Genomic DNA, 20,449 nt, shown 5'->3' with positions numbered 1-20,449 from the left:
TAATGTATACTATCATATCCATAGAACTGTAATCTATACTGTCATATCTATAGAATATTGTAATGTGTACTATCATGTCCATAGAATTGTAATCTATACTATCATATCTATAGAATTGTAATCTACCATACCTATAGAACTGTAATGTATACTGTCATATCTATAGAATTGTTGTCTATACTATCATATCTACAGAACTGTAATCCTTACTGGCATATCCACAGAATTGTAATCTAAACTATAAAATCTATAGAACTGTAATCTATACTATCATATCCATAGAATTGTAATCTATACTGTCATATCTATAGAATATTGTAATGTGTACTATCATGTCCATAGAATTGTAATCTATACTATCATATCTATAGAATTGCAGTCTATACTACCATACCTATAGAACTGTAATCTATACTGTTATATCTATAGAATTGTTATCTATACTATCATATCTACAGAACTGTAATCCTTATTGGCATATCCACAGAATTGTAATCTACACTATCAAATCTATAGAACTGTAATCTATACTATCACATCCATAGAATTGTAATCATTCTATACTATCACATCCATAGAACTGTAATCTATACTGTCATATCTATAGAATATTGTAATGTGTACTATCATATCCATAGAATTGTAGTCTATACTATCATATCTATAGAATTGTAATCTGTACTATCATATCTATAGAACTGTAATCTATACTATCATATATATAGAATAATTGTAATCTATACTATATCTACAGTTTAGTTGCTTAAATTTATTGTTTACTTTTTCTTCACTCTCATTAAACTCTTGAACACGAACGTTGTTCATACGGATGAAAATTTATTTCACTTAATTTCATGTTTGAATACTTAATGTTTCAGTTTTGTTTAATGTAAGATTATGTAATAGTTTTTGCGTACTATTTTTTTGTTCTTATTATTTAAATATTGTCTGTGATTTCACAACATTGCTTGCAAAATATTGTGTAAATATTGTTTACTGTGTAAATATAAATAATAATCCGTGGCGCTACAGCCCATGAAGAGCCAAGACCTACCAGCCGGCTGCTGGCCTCACGGACACATGCTGAAGCTGAGGTGGACGATCATCCAACCAGAATGAAGGTATCGTGTGGTTAGTACGTAAATATACAGATGCAAATAATACTACAGGCAAAAGAAAATAATGCTCTGCACCATTTTGTGTGAACTTTAATTTAGAAGGTTTCTTCTTTACCTAATAATGTTATTGACACCATGATTACTGAACAACTAAGACATTATTTAAGAGGCAAATAGTGTGTGTTATTCTCTATCTTCAAACGACTTTATTTATGAGCTCCTTTCTTTTGTTTAAGGCATCCAGGAGGCGGGAGTCACTTAAAAGTGTCATATTAAGAAGAAAAACAGCAATGTGTTACCTTTCACCATTTAGCGACGATAGTTGGAAGCTTCCTTCTTTTGTTTAGCAGTGATCTCTCAAATAATGTCAGATTTTGGCGGCCGTGGAACTCCTGTTTGAAGTTTGCTTAGCATATGTTCCCGCTGTTGACGTGGTCTTGTACGCCGTCATAACCTTTGCCTTGGCAGAATCTGCTGCTCTCTTAGGCTGAGCAAACAAACAGACCGTCTCTGATCTTACTCACACCTTCCCACGCTCTTTTTAAGAGATTCTTGTAAATGCATGAGCAATGTCTGATTCCACACTTACTGAAGGAGACTCATGCAGTAGTGCAAACATCGCTCAGTCACCCGTACGAGTGCCAAATTGATGCAAACGTCACGCGCCTAATTGAATTATGTATGTATGACGATGAGAATAATAATAATAATAATAATAATAATAATAATAATAATAATAATAATAATAATAGCTGCTTGTCTATGCGAATGACATGAATATGTTAGGAGAAAATCCACAAACGATTAGGGAAAACACTGAAATTTTACTTGAAGCAAGTAAAGAGATAGGTTTGGAAGTAATTCCCGAAAAGACAAAGTATATGATTATGTCTCGTGACCAGAATATTGTACGAAATGGAAATATAAAAATTGGAAATTTATCTTTCGAAGAGGTGGAGAAGTTCAAATATCTTGGAGCAACAGTAACAAATATAAATGATACTCGGGAGGAAATTAAACGCAGAATAAATATGGGAAATGTCTGTTATTATTCGGTTGAGAAGCTTTTATCATCCAGTCTGCTGTCAAAAAAATCTGAAAGTTAGAATTTATAAAACAGTTATATTATCGGTTGTTCTTTATGGTTGTGAAACTTGGACTCTCACTTTGAGAGAGGAACATAGGTTAAGGGTATTTGAGAATAAGGTGCTTAGGAAAATATTTGGGGCTAAGAGGGATGAAGTTACAGGAGAATGGAGAAAGTTACACAACACAGAACTGCACGCATTGTATTCTTCACCTGACATAATTAGGAACATTAAATCCAGACGTTTGAGATGGGCAAGGCATGTAGCACATATGGGCGAATCCAGAAATGCATATAGTGTTAGTTGGGAGGCCGGAGGGAAAAAGACCTCTAGGGAGGACGAGACGTAGATGGGAGGATAATATTAAAATGGATTTAAGGGAGGTGGAATATGATGGTAGAGAATGGATTAATCTTGCTCAGGATAGGGACCGATGGCGGGCTTATGTGAGGGCGGCAATGAACCTCCGGGTTCCTTAAAATCCAGTAAGTAAGTAAGTAAGTCGCTTAGCTTCTAAACGAGGCATCGGAGGACATGGGTTGTTTTACGAAAAATGTTCCTTATTGCGAAATCTGTCGATCCCCAGAGTTTGTTGCAGAGGTCCTGAACCACCCTGTATATGTACAGCGGGTAATAACGTCAATTTTTGCAGGAATATACAAACAACTCACGTTTTAAAAAACAATTTTTACCATAATAAAGACACTTTAATTAGTACACTGAATTTTAAGATAATGCGATAATGTTTTATGTTCTGGTAAGGAAAGGAAACAAACTAGAATTTTCGATATAGGATAATGATATTCGTTTGTAGCTAGACTGAGCATCGAAAAAGCTACATTTAGCGGAAAAGAAGCTGGATTTGCGACCAGCTGACCGTGTTCTTCATTCAGGTTCATGCACCGAGCGGTCAAGAAAACTGTAGCTGTCAGATGGAGCAACCTGATGACGAGTGCTTTAGAAGATTAACAGGTATGCAGATATAAATTAAACGAAGTGACCGTGGTGAGTTTATCTTATCTAATCATAAAGCCCGTTAGAGCGGTTGTTTAATTGCTTGTATCTACGTATGTTTACAAAATGTGTCACTTGAAATCTCGTACTTGAAATCTTCCGTATTCAGTACAAAGTGTTTACAATTATTATTAATACAAATTAAAGTCAGTCTTTTATTATGACGAATGACCATATAACACCTTCCCTACAGCTACTTTCATGGGTGCGTCTGAAGGAACGAAGATCAATACATTCACTGTCTCTTCTGTTTAGAATCATGCATACTTCTACTCCGAATTATCTGTTATCGCGCTTTCAATTTCTTACAACTCTTCGAAACCGACATCAAGCACTTCTTTCTATCCCTCATCATAGAACGTCTTTATACTCATCTTCCTATACTGTAGAAATACCTCGTCTCTGGAATTCGTTACCTAATGACGTCAGGGACTGCCGGACTTTATCACAATTCAAAATTAAATTGGAAAATTTTGTCTTAGTTAATGTTTTTAGGTATTGCTAGAAGTATTGATTTGTGTTTTTTTTTTTCTTTTTTACTCCAGATTAAAACTGCAAGTTTCTTGTTTATGTTAGTTAATTAGTTAGGATACAATTAATTATGATACTTAATCACTCATTTAAAGTTTGTGTGACTGCAACCTGTGTATATTTTTGTGTGACTTTACTTTGTTTATAGTGTTTTCTCTCTCTCTCTCTTTATTTCTTGTGTAGCTTTATTTTGTATATAGTGTATTTTTTCTGTTTATTTCTATTATTGTATTGGTATTCCTGGTGTTGTGGAAGACAAGGCGTGATGGCCTTAACTACACCAGAATAAATAAATAAATAAATAAATAAATTGAACAGAACAGACATGTTTCCGCAGTCATATACCTTGTCCTTCTGCAACATGTTTCCGTATTGTCTTGTAATCCTGCAAATTAGCATAAATTTTAAAATGACTTCCTTCTGCTGTTATTATTTTTTTCTCTTGGTGACTTTAGCTAGCATTAATTATGTTGTAAATGTTGTGGTCTAGGGGTAGACTGCGTGTTTGGTTCTACGGCTTAGATACAACTCCCTCATTTGTTTTTATTTTATTTAATTTTGCATGGAGAGAGATCTAAACCAAGCTCATCAGGTTGATCATGAAGAGAGGGCCATTTATGAACCTTGCATTCCCTACCTTAGTGCCAAGTATAACATCCCTCTTTTTAATTGGTCAGTGACAGGTTTATTTTTTGGTACTCGGAGTTCTTTACCAAAATTTACATATAATTTTTTAAAACAATTATCAATATCATCTTTTGAAATTCAAAAAATCATCTCGCAAATTCTTAAAGATTACCTGCAGATTATACAATTTCATTTGTACCACTCAGAAAGTCTTAAATTAAGGATATGCCAATTTTAAATAAAATCTTTTAGGCCTATTTATAAGTATAATTTTAAAGCCATCTCCTAAGATTTTATTTAATAATTGATAATACTCAGTGGTGATTAATTATTACATTTTATTTTTTATAACAATACTCGTATTTAAATAATTATATTTATTTGCTATTAATTTCCGGATCCTCGTGGTCATCCTTAATTAAGGCCGGATGATTTATTTCTCTCTCTCAGATAAAATTTTAGCTCACCCCTGAATGAGTAGAACTCTTGCTGATTTTAAATTAAGAAGTATATAATACAATTTGTTTTACGTCTACTACACAACAAAAATATATAAATTTAAATTTACAATTCTTCTTTATTTATAAAATCCATACAATCACTTTTAAATTTAATACTAGAACTATTAGAATTGGCAAGATTAGGATATTTAAATATATATTCTTGGGCCTAAATGCTAGTATGATTAAATAGTATTGCATTTTGGTTCAAACAATTTTAAATAATTTTATTACCTAGTTGGATTCTTTCTGAGATTTTCTCTGACTGTAAGTTGAATATCAGGTTAATCTAGTAACGAATTCTCAGACTAACTATAGATATGTCCATAACGCTTACATATATGAACAGTTTCATGTACAGTTTGGACAGTAAGTAATGTCGTTAATTCCTGGGAGTTATTCTTTGAGATATTTCAAACAAATACAATTTTGCTGGTTCTTGCTTCCTTTTCGAAGATAAAAATTATTTTATATGGAACATTTCATAGCATATTTTGGGAAAGAAATGCATTTAATTCCCAATATGTTCAGTCACTTTAAGAGACCAGTGTATTATGGTAATAAATGTTTGAACGAACTTTAGTTTTGTCCTTTAAATGTGCAGAAATTTGAACATAATACATTTAACTTTCCTCCCTGGGAAGGAATTTTAAAATGTTGCATTGTTCGAGTCAAAAATCTGCACATTTAAAGGACAAAACTAAAATTATTTCAATCATCTATTATCTTAGGTACTCTTCTCTCTTAAACTGAGTGACCATATTGAGAATCAAATTAATGGCTTTCCCAAAACACGCTATGAAATGTTTTATATAAAACAGCGAGACTGAAACACTTAGCCATGTACTGGGGTTCTGTAAGAAGGGAGAGCTACTGCGTAACAACAGACACCATCGTGCCCGTACAGCAATTGCCAACCTGCTAAGAAACAGAGGATGGGAAGTACATGAGGAGATTCATTGTGTGTCTGAAGATGATTCTCATAGAAGAGTCGATATAATTGCCATCAATAGAAGAACCCAGAAAGCGATGGTCTTAGACCCTACGATTTGCTTTGAACGAGACACAAATCAAGCACTGCAGATTAATGATGACAAGCGAGCTAAATATGTACCTTGTCTTCCATAGCTCAGTGAAAAATATGGCATCTCGCTTTACAACTGGGATATTACAGGCTTACTATTTGGAGCGAGGGGTTGTTTACCAAAATTTACATGTAATATCCCTAAATCCTTTCAAAATTTCCTTCTATGAGGTTCAGAAGATCGTAATGGAAATTCTGAAGGCCTGTCTTCAAATTCTACACTATCATCTATATGTTAACACGTAAATTTTTGTTTTAAAGTACAAATCGAATCATTATTTTGCTCGTTTCATTTCCCTTTATATTTTATAATAATAATAACAATAATAATAATAATAATAATAATAATAATAATAATAATAATAATAATAATGATTTATTTTAGCTGGCAGAGTTAAGGTCGTATGGCCTTCTCTTCCACTCAACCAGCAAAAAGTGTATATACATATGCATGAACTTACAAAGAATTCAACAATTTGATTTAGATGAGAGTTGCATGTACACAAGAGTTATTTACGAATTAAACAACAAAATACTATGAACTATTAATTAAACACTGAGATAAATTGTGTAGCAGAATTAAGCTAAAATACATAGAATGTTAATATATTTCAAATGATATTAGATAATAGAAAGAGATTATTATGAAACAATTTTGAAAATACAGCACTATCAGGATGATGTCTAAAGAAAGAAGTAACAATGTAGTCAGTGGTAGTTTAAATCAGTATGGTTGGAGTGAAATGCTAATAAGTTTATCTTTTAAGCAGTTTTTAAAGGTGTTTATTGTCTTGCAGCCCCTAATACTTTGTGACAAGGAATTCCATTGACGCGAGGTGGATACTGTAAAAGATGATGCATAATAAGATGTTCTATGAAGAGGTATACTTAGCGTGCCACAGATCTGGTATTTACGTCGTGGTTGGAGTATAGATAAGAGAAACGAAACGAAAGGTAATTTGGTGTTGAGGTGTGCAGAATTCGAAAGAGTAAAGTACTGCGTTCTTTAAGTCGGAGCCACGAAAGACTTGCGAAGGACGGTGATATGTGATCACATCGTCGGATGTTGCACACGTATCTGACGCACATATTCTGAGCTCGCTGTAACTTGACTGACAGTTCAGAACTTAGGTCACTTAACAGAACGTCACAATAATCGAAGTGCGGCTTTACTAGGGTTTGCACTAGGGTAAGTTTTAGTTGCTGGGGCAAGAAGTTTCTCAAGCGACTCAAATAGTGAATGAAGGAACAGATTTTTTTTTATCGTTTCTCTAACTTGAAAATTCCAACTTAGATTATTATAAAAAAAAGAAGCCAAGATTTTTTACGACAGATGAATAAGGGATTAGCGTCTGTTTGTTAATTCCGGATCCCAGTGGTCAACCTCACTTGAGGATGGATGATTTGAAATAAATCTTAGTAGTATCTCGGAAAGGAAGCAAAAATGGGAAAAAAAATTATTAAACTTTTTTGTTTGAAATATCTCAAAGAATAACTTCCTGAAATTAATAACATTAAGCCTACTTAAGGTTCACCCTGTATATTGATAATTTTGGAGTCTAATTTAGGTACACAAAAGTCGATTTTAAGGGCCTAAATTCGGAGGTCTTTTATTACAAAAACAAGTGCTCCGTGAGTTAAACGTAATGTCAAATCAGCGACCTTTCTTTGACGACTGGTCACCGCCGTGTAACTAGTCACTGTGTCTTGTATTACAGACAGATTGGTTACATCACGTCTTCAAAGCCTTTCTCTTGTATAAGCAGGCAGACATTAAGATATAGGTACACTTTTGTGTTAATTACTTTTAGAAAGTGAAATGTTTTAATTAGCTCATCTGAAGCAGGAACTATTAACTTGAAATAGTGCAGACAGACATCCGCCGTCGACCCCTGGACATCTGCGTAACGCAATTTCAGAATTACAAGTTGCTCGCAACAAAAACGCATTCACCGACTGACAGGTAAGGGCAAGAAACTAGACCTGTCGTCACGATTCTAATGAGCACCAGAATAATCGGTCAAACCAAGATTTTGAACTGGATGTCTGATATCTATCAAGCTGCAGAATTCGCAGTGTCTAACGCGCGTAGAAATCGCGGTCCTGATATTTCTCATCTTGCCTTCGACAAGAAAGTTTCGAACTTACAATATTATTGTGAATGTTGTACTTCTGGAGAAACGACCACAGATCAAGAGAGTCCCACTACACAAGTTGTCGATGAATGTATGATATACCAGAAAAGTCATTTAGATCATTAAATCCAATTAGAGAATCGAAAGTCTCAGGTTTTATTTCCAAAAGGAAGAGCAAAGGTTTCTGTAGCATTTATTTTCATTGTATCACTAATATGTTTATACACTGGAAAGTTTTCTTTTCTCAGTCATACTATCAGGGACAATGCTTTACCTGCAGACATATTAAAGGCTTTACCAATAATCAAAAATGTATTTAAAAATAGGCTAAGGACTTTACCAATAGATTGGTAGTGTATTAAACAAACTATTTAAAGGGTGTAATTGATATTTTATTATTTGAAGTGTTGTATCAGTGAAGAAGTGTGTTGTGTCAGTGAAGTGTGTTGTGTAAGTGAAGTGTGTTTGTGTCAGTGATTCTTTATAGTTTATACTGACAGTGAAATGGAAGTGCAATAAAATCTCACAATAATCGGATACATGGATTGAAGTGGAACGGAAGTGCAACAAAATCTCACGACATTCGGATACATGGATTGAAGTGGAACGGAAGTGCAACAAAATCACACAATAATCGGACTCACAGATTGAAGTGGAACGGAAGTGCAACAAAATCTCACGACAATCGGACACATGGATTGAAGTGAAATGGAAGCACAACGAAATCTCACAATTGGACACATACATTGAAGTGGAACGAAGTGCAACAAAATTTTGCATAAATCGGACATATGAATTGAAGTGGAACGGAAGTACAACAAAATCTCACGACAATCGAACATATAAATTGAAGTGGAACGGAAGTACAACAAAATCTCACAATAATCGGACACATGGATTGAAGTGGAACGGAAGTGCAACAAAATCTGACGACAATCGGACACATGGATTGAAGTGGAACGGAAGTGCAATAAAATCTCACAACAATCGGATACATGGATTGAAGTAGAATGGAAGTACAACGAAATCTCACAACAATCGAACACATGGATTGAAGTGGAACGGAAGTGCAATAAAATTTCACAATAATCGGATACATGGATTGAAGTAGAATGGAAGTACAACGAAATCTCACAACAATCGGACACATGGATTGAAGTGGAACGGAAGTGCAACAAAATCTCACAACAATCGGATACATGGATTGAAGTAGAATGGAAGTACAACGAAATCTCACAACAATTGGACACATGGATTGAAGTGGAATGGACGTACAACAAAATTTTGCATAAATCGGACGTATGAATTGAAGTGGAACGGAAGTGCAACAAAATCTCACAATAATCGGGTATATGTATTGAAGCAAAATGGAAGTGCTACAAAATCTCACAATAATCGGATACATGGATTGAAGTAGAACGGAAGTGCAACAAAATCTCACAATAATCGGATGCATGGATTGAAGTGGAACGGAAGTGCAACAAAATCTCACAATAATCGCATACATGGATTGAAGTGGAACGGAAGTACAATAAAATCTCACAACAATCGGACAGATGGATTGAAGTGAAACGAAAGTGCAACAAAATCTCACAACAATCGGACACATGGATTGAAGTGGAACTGAAGTACAATAAAATCTCACAACAGTCGGACACATGGATTGAAGTGGAACGAAAGTGCAACAAAATCTCACAACAATCGGACACATGGATTGAAGTGGAACGGAAGTACAATAAAATCTCACAACAGTCGGACACATGGATTGAAGTGGAACGGAAGTGCAACAAAATCTCACAACAATCGGACACATGGATTGAAGTGGAACGGAAGTACAATAAAATCTCACAACAGTCGGACACATGGATTGAAGTGGAACGGAAGTGCAACAAAATCTCACAACAATCGGACACATGGATTGAAGTGGAACGGAAGTACAATAAAATCTCACAACAGTCGGACACATGGATTGAAGTGGAACGGAAGTGCAACAAAATCTCACAACAATCGGACACATGGATTGAAGTGGAACGGAAGTACAATAAAATCTCACAACAGTCGGACACATGGATTGAAGTGGAACGGAAGTGCAACAAAATCTCACAACAATCGAATACAAGGATTGAAGTGGAACGGAAGTACAACAAAATCTCACAATAATCGTACACATAGATTGAAGTGGAACGGAAGTACAACAAAATCTCACAACAATCGGATACATGGAGGAAATACAGTACAGAAATGTTACAAGTATTGAAGTTAAATGGAAGTACAAGAATAATGGAGCACATGGGGAGCTATAGCGTAGAGGTCTTACAAGAATTGAACGACGTGGAAGTAAGACAATTCTCACAACAATCTGAGGAGCGTGAGCGGTGGTGGCTGGGAGCGGAGTGTACCGCAGTGTATTATGGAGGCTGCGTGTCTTGGCACGTATTAAAGTAAATGATCGCCTCTCCCACCCCGGGATGTAGCGCCATAGGAGTCGCCGAACCAGTATTTAAAACATGTGGCACTACTGCGGCTGCATTGCTATGGTCGCCGAAGAAGGGCCTCTGTGGTACAGTACAGTGCAGTGCAGTACGCACAATCCATTCCGGCCTTCAGTGATGTCCAAGAAATCTCTTGACTGAGTATATCGACTTAGCTTTCGGGTTGTTAGCTCGTCTCATAAGCAATGTCTGTTTTTTAAGTTCAGTTTTTTTGTAGGTTTTTAATGATTTTCTTCAGTTGGACAATGTAATTTAATAATAATAAAAATAATAAAATAATAATAATAATAATAATAATAATAATAATAATAATAATGACTTATTTTAACTGGCAGAGTTAAGGCAATTCTTCCAGTCAACCAGTATGATAGAAAATTACTACAATGCTATGAATATAACATAATTAATACAATACCATACAATTCAAAGCAATACAATACTACAATACAAGACAATATAATACATAATTAATACAATATCATGACAATTATTTTCATCTTCACAACACCAATAAAATAATTATGTAATAATAATAATAATAATAATAATAATAATAATAATAATAATAATAATGACTTATTTTAACTGGCAGAGTTAAGGCAATTCTTCCAGTCAACCAGTATGATAGAAAATTACTACAATGCTATGAATATAACATAATTAATACAATACAATACCATACAATTCAAAGCAATACAATACTACAATACAAGACAATATAATACATAATTAATACAATACCATGACAATTCTTTTCATCTTCACAACACCAATAAAATAATTATGTAATAATAATAATAATAATAATAATAATAATAATAATAATAATAATAATGACTTATTTTAACTGGCAGAGTTAAGGCAATTCTTCCAGTCAACCAGTATGATAGAAAATTACTACAATGCTATGAATATAACATAATTAATACAATACAATACCATACAATTCAAAGCAATACAATACTACAATACAAGACAATATAATACATAATTAATACAATATCATGACAATTATTTTCATCTTCACAACACCAATAAAATAATTATGTAATAATAATAATAATAATAATAATAATAATAATAATAATAATAATAATAATAATAATAATAATAATGACTTATTTTAACTGGCAGAGTTAAGGCAATTCTTCCAGTCAACCAGTATGATAGAAAATTACTACAGTGCTATGAATATAACATAATTAATACAATGCAATACCATACAATTCAAAGCAATATAATTCTACAATACAAGACAATATAATACATAATTAATACAATACCATGACAATTCTTTTCAACTTCACAACAGCAATAAAATAATTATGTAATAATAATAATAATAATAATAATAATAATAATAATAATAAAATAATCATGCCTAAATTAAATTAAATTATTAAACTCGATCACAATTATAACTTCAATTTGACTGCGCCCGTAAGAAATAGTTTAGCCTTTTCTTGAAAGTGGTTATTGTCTGGCAGCCCCTAATCTTCTGAGGACGCTATGGTTATTATTCTGTATTATAAGCATGTAACAGTTGTCAATTTTTAATATATAGAATATAAAATCGAGGTGGTATAATTTGATATTTGAGTTCTTCCAAAGCACTACTGGAAAAAAAAAAAACTGTTGCCATGGCTTGAAGATTATGTTAACTCGAGGGTGAAGGTGTCGTTAGCGAGAGTGTAGCACAGCGTTTAAATAATGGAGACGGAGACATTAAATATTTACAACATGTCCTGAAAGGCGTAACATATAGAATATTGAGGATATATGCAGAGTTTCGGAAGAAAATCCAAAGAAATGTAACTTACTCGTAGGTTGTTAGAAGAACTTGTGCTTCAAAAGGTGGCTCTTAAGAAATTTTACAGAAGTTGTACATCTCTATGTCATGAATTGACACCTGAACAGACTCAACGCAGAGCGGATTTCTGTTGTCAGGTTATCGCTAATCCAATGGATGATAGATTTATCAGGAGAATTGTCACTTGTGATGAGAAATGGGTATATAACCGCAACCCTGACACTCAAAACAGTGGTTCGATCCCCGTCAGTCGGCCAGTATCGTCGTTAAACAAAATCAGTTCGGCCCCAAAGTAATGTTATGTGTCTGGTGGAATTTTGAAAGTGTTATTCACTAGGAATTTGTCCCAAACATGTGCAGTCGATACGGATTTTTATTCTGGACTGCTAGAGCGAGTTCATGAAGAGTTGATTAGTTAACTGAAATGCAATTATCTTGCGAAAAACCATTAAAATAATCCACGAATTGGAAGGAATAGCAATGTTACTACACCCTACATATAGCCCTTGCGCCTTCGGATTACAATCTGTTTTTATCCATAGCTCATTTCGCGCGTGGAAGACATTTCCAAAACTTGGGCCGATGAAATGAGTACTACGAAATTATTGGCATCAAAAGCTAGAAACAGAGTAACAACGAAACCTCGCTTAAAGGTGACCCAAGGCCACAATCTAATGGCTTTTACTTTGAAGATTATATCAATGTCTTGTCACACACTGCAATTGAAATTACGTTCCAAAACTGATATTACTTGTGAAGCAGTAGCTATCTGTAATACATCCATGGGTCCACCGCTGTGGAGTAACAGTTGGCATGCCTGACTATGAAAAGAACGAGCCTGAGTTGATATCCTGGTTGAAACAAGTTACCTGGTTGAGGTTTTTTCCAGGGTTTTCCCTCAACCCATAAACATTATTTGCTGGGCAATTTTCGGCGTTGCACCCCGGAATCATTTCGCCGGAAAATTACGAAGGCTGTCCAGAAAGTAAGCTTCCCTAGGGCCTAATACAATGTTAAAATTGAAATATACCGTCTTTGCTTATCTAGTATTATATGATTAATTATAACAAAAACGTTTTCGGCACTAATGTGCCATTTTCAAATGTATGAAAATTTGCCTAATTACATGTTCAAACAGGTACACACGACAGGTATATTTCAATTTTAACATTGTATTACAACTTGCTTATCTGATAAATCATACAATATGAAATTTCCCTAGGGCCGTTTACAGAAATAAAACACAATTTCATGGAAATATATATTGGAACAGATACAGCAATTATTGAACTATTTTTCTCCAATGCCCTACCATTACATATGTATGTAATGTCATATGGAAATTATAGGTTATGTTTATTGTATTTAACTTATATTCTTTATTAAACCTCAAAATAGCTTCCATCCTAAACTTAAAATGTTGATGCGAAAAGATTATGTTAACATTTAAAATTCTCTTCACATTAAAATAACACAGTTTTGTAATTATTTCTGCAACATATTATGCAACAAGAAGTAAACGGAACTTATGGACACATTACACTAAATAAAACTTAGCAATGATACGCAATAAAGTTATAATATAATAATTCACTGAGCTCCATTCACCCAGTTCGAAAAGGCATTGACTGTGCCGTATTTCGCTTTGTTGTGAAAAGTTGTGTAAACTGTGAAATGTTCGTTATCTGTTGTAATAACTGTAAATGGCTAAAATACAATAATTTGAATAATAATATGGGACAAGGAGACATTTGTAGCACTATAAATTGTAAGAAAAAAGAGGTCAGAGTCATCCTTCTTCCGAAAGATCCAGGAAGGTGAGTTTATAAAATATAATATATACTTTATGAAAATAATATATAAACCTTATGTATTTCATATTTCAATAGTGGGAGGAAGGTGTTAATTTTTTTAAAGAACGCGATATCAAAAGTACAATACATTTTATCGTCTGCTAGGGAAAGAGTCTGTGATGAGGCGATAGTACGATCCTGGTGGTTAGTAACTATCTATGGATTCATATTTAGTAAGTACTGAGCTTCGTAACTAGACCAGCTATGTCAATTGATGCCCAGAGGATCAAGCGCGCGCTTTAGAGCTCAGGAGAGCCTGAGCGCTTTACAGCGGAAAGGAAAGAGACAGACGAAAGAGGTGGTATATGCCGCTTGGTCGAGCTATATTCAGGGATTGCCAGCACTGATTCAATGGATAAAGGGAAGAGAACTTATTAAAACTGTATCCATGTTAATTTTTACATTTGCCTGAGAAGTATAAGTGCGTTATAAGACTGTAAGTTTTAATTTTAATGCTCATTTTTCACAAGTTTGATTTTTTTATTCAAAATAAATATTTCCTCAACTTTTCGTATAGGTTGGTTGATGGTGTTTAAAGGGCGCGTCAGCGTCTATGGCTATTTGCGCCCTTGAACAAGAGTCAGTAAAACAACTCATTTAAAAGATGGTAGACGTAAAAGCGACATAAATTAAAATCTCGGTGTTAAAACCGAAAGGTACAAAAATATACATATTTATCTCCAGAATGGCGGTTACTAAAACCGTCACCAGATGTAAAAGGTATGGTGACCAGAAATATTAATACCTAAAATGTAATGCAATCTAAAAGTCCGAGTACAGGGCAGATAAAATGTAAATAGTGTGTCCCCTAGATGTAAAGAGTCTAGGGGTCGGTAAAAATTAAATGACGTTGTCAAGACTTTCGTATAGAAAAGTGAAATTTTCAGATATAGTCCTATTTATTTAGTAGCCTTACAGAATGTTTTCATAAATCTAATATAACGTAAATACGTATTACTGAAGATAGTGTATTGAGAATTTTGAAAATATTTGCATGGAAATTAATTGTAAGGAAATTAATTAACAAAGCAACTGGTGATACATCATAAGCAAAAGATACGTGCCCATGTGTTGTAAAAATGTCAGCTCTATAGCTTCAGCACATTTCGAGAAAATAATTTAATATTCTGATGATAGGAAGGTGCTCACCAATATCACCTTAAAAGCATAATTCGATAAGAATTTTGTTATGGAATATTAGTTTCACTTAAAACAGATACAGTACCTAGGTAACTTTGCTTTGTACTGTAATATTGTTTCGATTAGTTTATTGATTACTTTGTAAGGCTAAAGGTACCATCAATATCAATTCCAACTTATCATGTCATACTCAGTCTCTTTCTTTGGAATATCACTTTCTTTATGAATGATGTGTTTCATCCACTTAGTACAATATAGTTGTATTGCTATGGAATTTATATGAATATTCCTCCTTAACTCTTTATTATGTTATTAACGTTTAAAACACAACTGCAATATTAGGCTAAGAAATTGGTGTTAGTACTTTTGTTTTACAGACAATATAGATAATATCAAACAGAAAGAAGCCATACAAAAATAACGACATAAAATTTCACGTTGCGTTTGAAGTTTGTACTCCACTGTTTTCTTAATCCAACAGGCTGCTTATTCCTTCTTCCATACCAAGCGCTTGATGCCAGCGCACAACGTCAAGGTCAGAAAAATGCGCTTTCTTTGACATCACTGTACTAGACTGTGGTAATATCTTCCGCGTTTCTGTTTTCCCGCTCAAGGACACGGCTTCACAGCCTGGCCACGGATCATCACGTTAGCTCTTAACAGTATTCACGCATAAAACTTAGAACCTATCCCGATTTCTTCGCATATCTATTCCTTCCAAACTTTTAAATTCTGTCTACTCGTTTTTCTTGTGTCTGGCGAGTCCCCACCGCTCGCTGGTACATCTTGCGTGAACCCTACAGTAGAAATCAGTCGACTACTCTCCCGAAAAACACTACGAGTACCATACCCCACCAATCCTCCACACAGCAGAAACAAACATACAGACAGAGGGGGCTGAGGCCGTACTAATCACACACATACATTTGTGTCACAAGCACCGAAACACGGGGATATATCAAATAGGACGAAACCCACCCAACAAGAAATCACATATTCAAACACTGGGAATCGATCTTATTTCTCGAAGAAAGCTGGCTGCTCCGGATACGACGACGTATGGCTACAAGCCCCGGCTCCCTGGGAGGGCGCAGCGTTCGAGAGCGCCATATTTCATTGCAGGGCCCAGTGGAGCGGACTTGAAAGAGCACCGACCGAGTTACATCCAGCGAGCGATTCTTAAAACAGAGCCCCACCAGCGTTACTAACGCCCCCACATTGTGGGCGGCCCCACTCTGCTGCTCTATCAACTGGAAAACTATTTTGGTGTCATCTTCGTAGAGTGATAGACGAGGTCATTTCTACCAGCCAAAGTTTTCGTGTTTACATGTACTTAGTTATCAATAATTATTGCATTTTAGGGAGGAAATTATGGTGAAATAATCCTGAATAAGTAAGAAAATTCACTTTCTTTATAATCATAATAATATTTAAGACTTTTTAAAAATGATCTAGCCATTTAATCAAATGTCGCCATTATGTTTTATGTTGTTTTTTCCTACTTCAAAATTTTAAGCAGTTTCATTCAATTATTTATAGTGTTCTATCCAAGGACAGGTCTTTCACTGGAAACCCAGCATTCTGCTGTCTTTCCTATTTTCTGCCTTCCTCTTTGTCTCCTCATATCATAATATCGTCTATCATCTGATATCTTCTTCTGCCCCGAACTCTTCTCCCGTTCACCATTCCTTCCAGTGCATCCTTCAGAAGGCAGTTTCTTCTCAGCCAGTGATCCAACCAGTTCCTTTTCCTCTTCCTGATCAGTTTCAGCATCATTCTTTCTTCATCCACTCTTTACAACACAGCTTCGTTTCTTATTCTGTCTGTCCATTTTACACGTTCCATTCTTCAGAAGATAAAATGCGATTCTAAATGAGGCAGTAGAGCAAGTGGACAGCTTCAAATACTTGGGGTGTACTATAAGCAGTAACATGAGCTGCTGCCAGGAAGTCAAAAGGAGGATAGCAATGGCAAAGGAAGCTTTTAATAGAAAAAGGAGCATCTTCTGCGGACATCTGGAGAAAGAACTGAGGAAGAGACTAGTGAATTACTTTGTCTGGAGTGTGGCATTGTATGGGACAGAAACATGGACATTACCTCGAAGTGAAGAGAAGCATTTGAAATGTGGATATGGAGAAGAATGGAGCGTGTGAAGTGGACAGACAGAATAAGAAATGAAGCTGTGCTGGAAAGAGTGGGTGAAGAAAGAATGATGCTGAAACTGATCAGGAAGAGGAAAAGGAATTGGTTGGATGACTGGCTGAGAATTTTTTTTTTTAATGATGGTTTATTTAACGAAGCTCGCAACTGCCGAGGTTATATTAGCGTCGCCGGTGTGCCGGAATTTTGTCCCGCAGGAGTTCTTTTACATGCCAGTAAATCTACTGACAGAAGCCTATCGCATTTAAGCCAGCGCTATTCAGACTACGCTACCGAGGCCGGTCACTGACTTTGAAGAAACTGCCTATTAAAGGATGAAGAGGAAGGAATGGTGAACGGGAGAAAAGTTCGGAGCAGAAGAAGATATCACATGGTAAACGACATTAAGATTAAGTAGATCAAATTTGGAGACAAAGAGGAAGATAGAAAATAGGAAAGATTGGAGAATGCTGGGTTTGCAGTGATAAACCTATCCTTGGGCAGAATAATAATAATAATAATAATAATAATAATAATAATAATAATAATAATAATAATAAAAGAACAGTAATAATAATATTTAAAATTTTGACCTAATACAAAATTGTTCTCGAGTTATGAATTATTATTACCTAACAAGAATAACGATGGAGTTAATCAAAGGACACAATATTTGAAAGAGAGGAACAAAATTCCATCAGAAAAAAATACAATAAATCTGTTTAAAAATGAACCAAATTGAAAACATTTGAAGAAGCTACATCCCGTATGGGAGAGTACTGTTGCAATGGTTTCAAGTCCAAGCCATTACCATGACAACAAGCGTAATTCACGCACCGATTTTGTCGTTACTCAATATGGACTCATTAACCCGCACACTTGTGGTGTCGTTAGCTCCAACTGCGTGACCTTGCTTTTTTTGTCTTCACTCGATGATTTTCTCCATGTGAACAATGCAGACGCTGGCATGCGACATCTCTTTCCCCCTCCCTGCGTTTCTTAATTGATGTACAATTCGTATAATTGGCACACTGCTTATTGAGAATGTAGAAAATTCCTGATGTTCTGGAACGTTCACAGAAGCCCATATTTCTATTCCGTACAAGAAGTAAGGAACCTAACTAAAGTCTCTACTTTTCATGGTTTCTCAAAGTCACAAAGACATATGCCGAATTGTAAATTTACATACCATGATTCATCACTGCTTTAATCACCAATATCATAAACATCAGAGCAAAATCTACATCAGTTAAAATCAGGGGTTCCCAACCGGTGTGTAGCGCAGCCGCATGGAGTGTGTCGCGAAATTTTGGAAATTAAAAATACATTTTATGCAATCAAGAAAGTCTCTTTACAACGCATTTTTTATTTACAACGAAGTATTTGATATAATTTTATTTTGAGACATGCTTTACCAATGAAACAATGCTCAGTTTAATTTTTTCTGCCTGACGATATTTCGAATGAAAGTGAACACCTGAAATAATGCTTAGTAATTCGTTTACTCTTCCCACTTACAAGGAGAGGACACGGTCTGTATATCACCGAATTAAATCAGATTGTGTGAGATGAAAGTACAAGACACACTGTTTAAAGTCATACCTGGTATGGGTGGCCAATGACCCCTCGTTTTGGAAATATTGGCTATTGTTTATGACATACTTCCGTTAGATTCCTAATAGGGAAGCATTAGAGTGTGTAACGGCGTAGCTCATGTGGTTGGATGCTGAGTTGTCATCCAGGCAGCCCTAGTTCGAATCCTAATGCCTTCTCATTTTTTAAAGCTTGATATTATTATTATTATTATTATTATTATTATTATTATTATTATTATTATTATTATTATTATTATTATTATTATTATTATTATTATTATTATTATTTTAATTCACTTTCAGTTGTCAGTTCCTATATTCAAAGTCATGTTGAAATATGCGTAGTATGCATCAAAATTGATAAACGAGCGAGAAGTGTTTGTGAATGTGAATGATATCTGTTTCGCAGCAGAAGTGCGGAAAAATGTGTGTGACTGTGGACAACCTTCTTTCATTTGCTTGCATGGTGCAGGAAATATGTATGTTTTGTGTGTTTTATGACATCATAATGAATCGGGTACAAAATGAAGTGGAATAGCTGCTACAGAAATAGAACAGACAGCAGTGACACATCTTACTTTCCTACGTGAGCAGTATTTCATTGTTTATCCTTTACAATACAATGTTAGTTAATTAGTAATTTGTTTAAAACATGATGAAGCATTCAATACATTGAGAAATATGATATAGATATGTAAATAGATAACTGTGATCACATTATTAATCATTATTAAAAGAAAAAAAAATATACAACTAGTTAAGATTCGAACTCAGGTTGCCTGGATAAAAACTCAGCATCCAACCATATTGACTACGCTGGTACACAGGCTAATGCTTCCCTATTGAGCACCTAACGGAAGTATGTCACAGACAACAGCCAATATTTCCAAAACGAGGGGTCATTGGCCACCCATACCAGGTATGACTTTAAACAGTACGTCTTGTACTTTCATCTCACACAATCTTATTCCATTCGGTGATATACAGAGCGTGTCCTCTTCTTGTTAGCAATAAACAGAGTTTAGAATTATCACAACATATTGGTCAGTTTCAGCATATACGTGTAAACGCGACTATGATATTTTATCGAAAGTGCTTCATTTAGATTTTATCATGGACAAATTTTTTATTCGAAAATGACAATCAGAATCAAGTTCTGGGTTAGAGTTAGTCAGTTAGTGGGGTTTAAAAAGAGCGCGTCAGCTACTGTGGCTATTTGCGCCCTTATCTAAAATCTTTCACTAAACACAAACACAATACAATAATCAGAATACTTAAAAGAACTAAAAATCGTTGTCAGGGTTAAAACGAGGCAAACAAATG

The sequence above is a fragment of the Periplaneta americana genome, chromosome 6 (assembly GCF_040183065.1).
Source record: "Periplaneta americana isolate PAMFEO1 chromosome 6, P.americana_PAMFEO1_priV1, whole genome shotgun sequence".
Lineage (NCBI taxonomy): Eukaryota > Metazoa > Arthropoda > Insecta > Blattodea > Blattidae > Periplaneta > Periplaneta americana.
The sequence above is the reverse complement of the archived record's forward strand: the minus strand, read 5'-3'. Positions refer to the sequence as shown.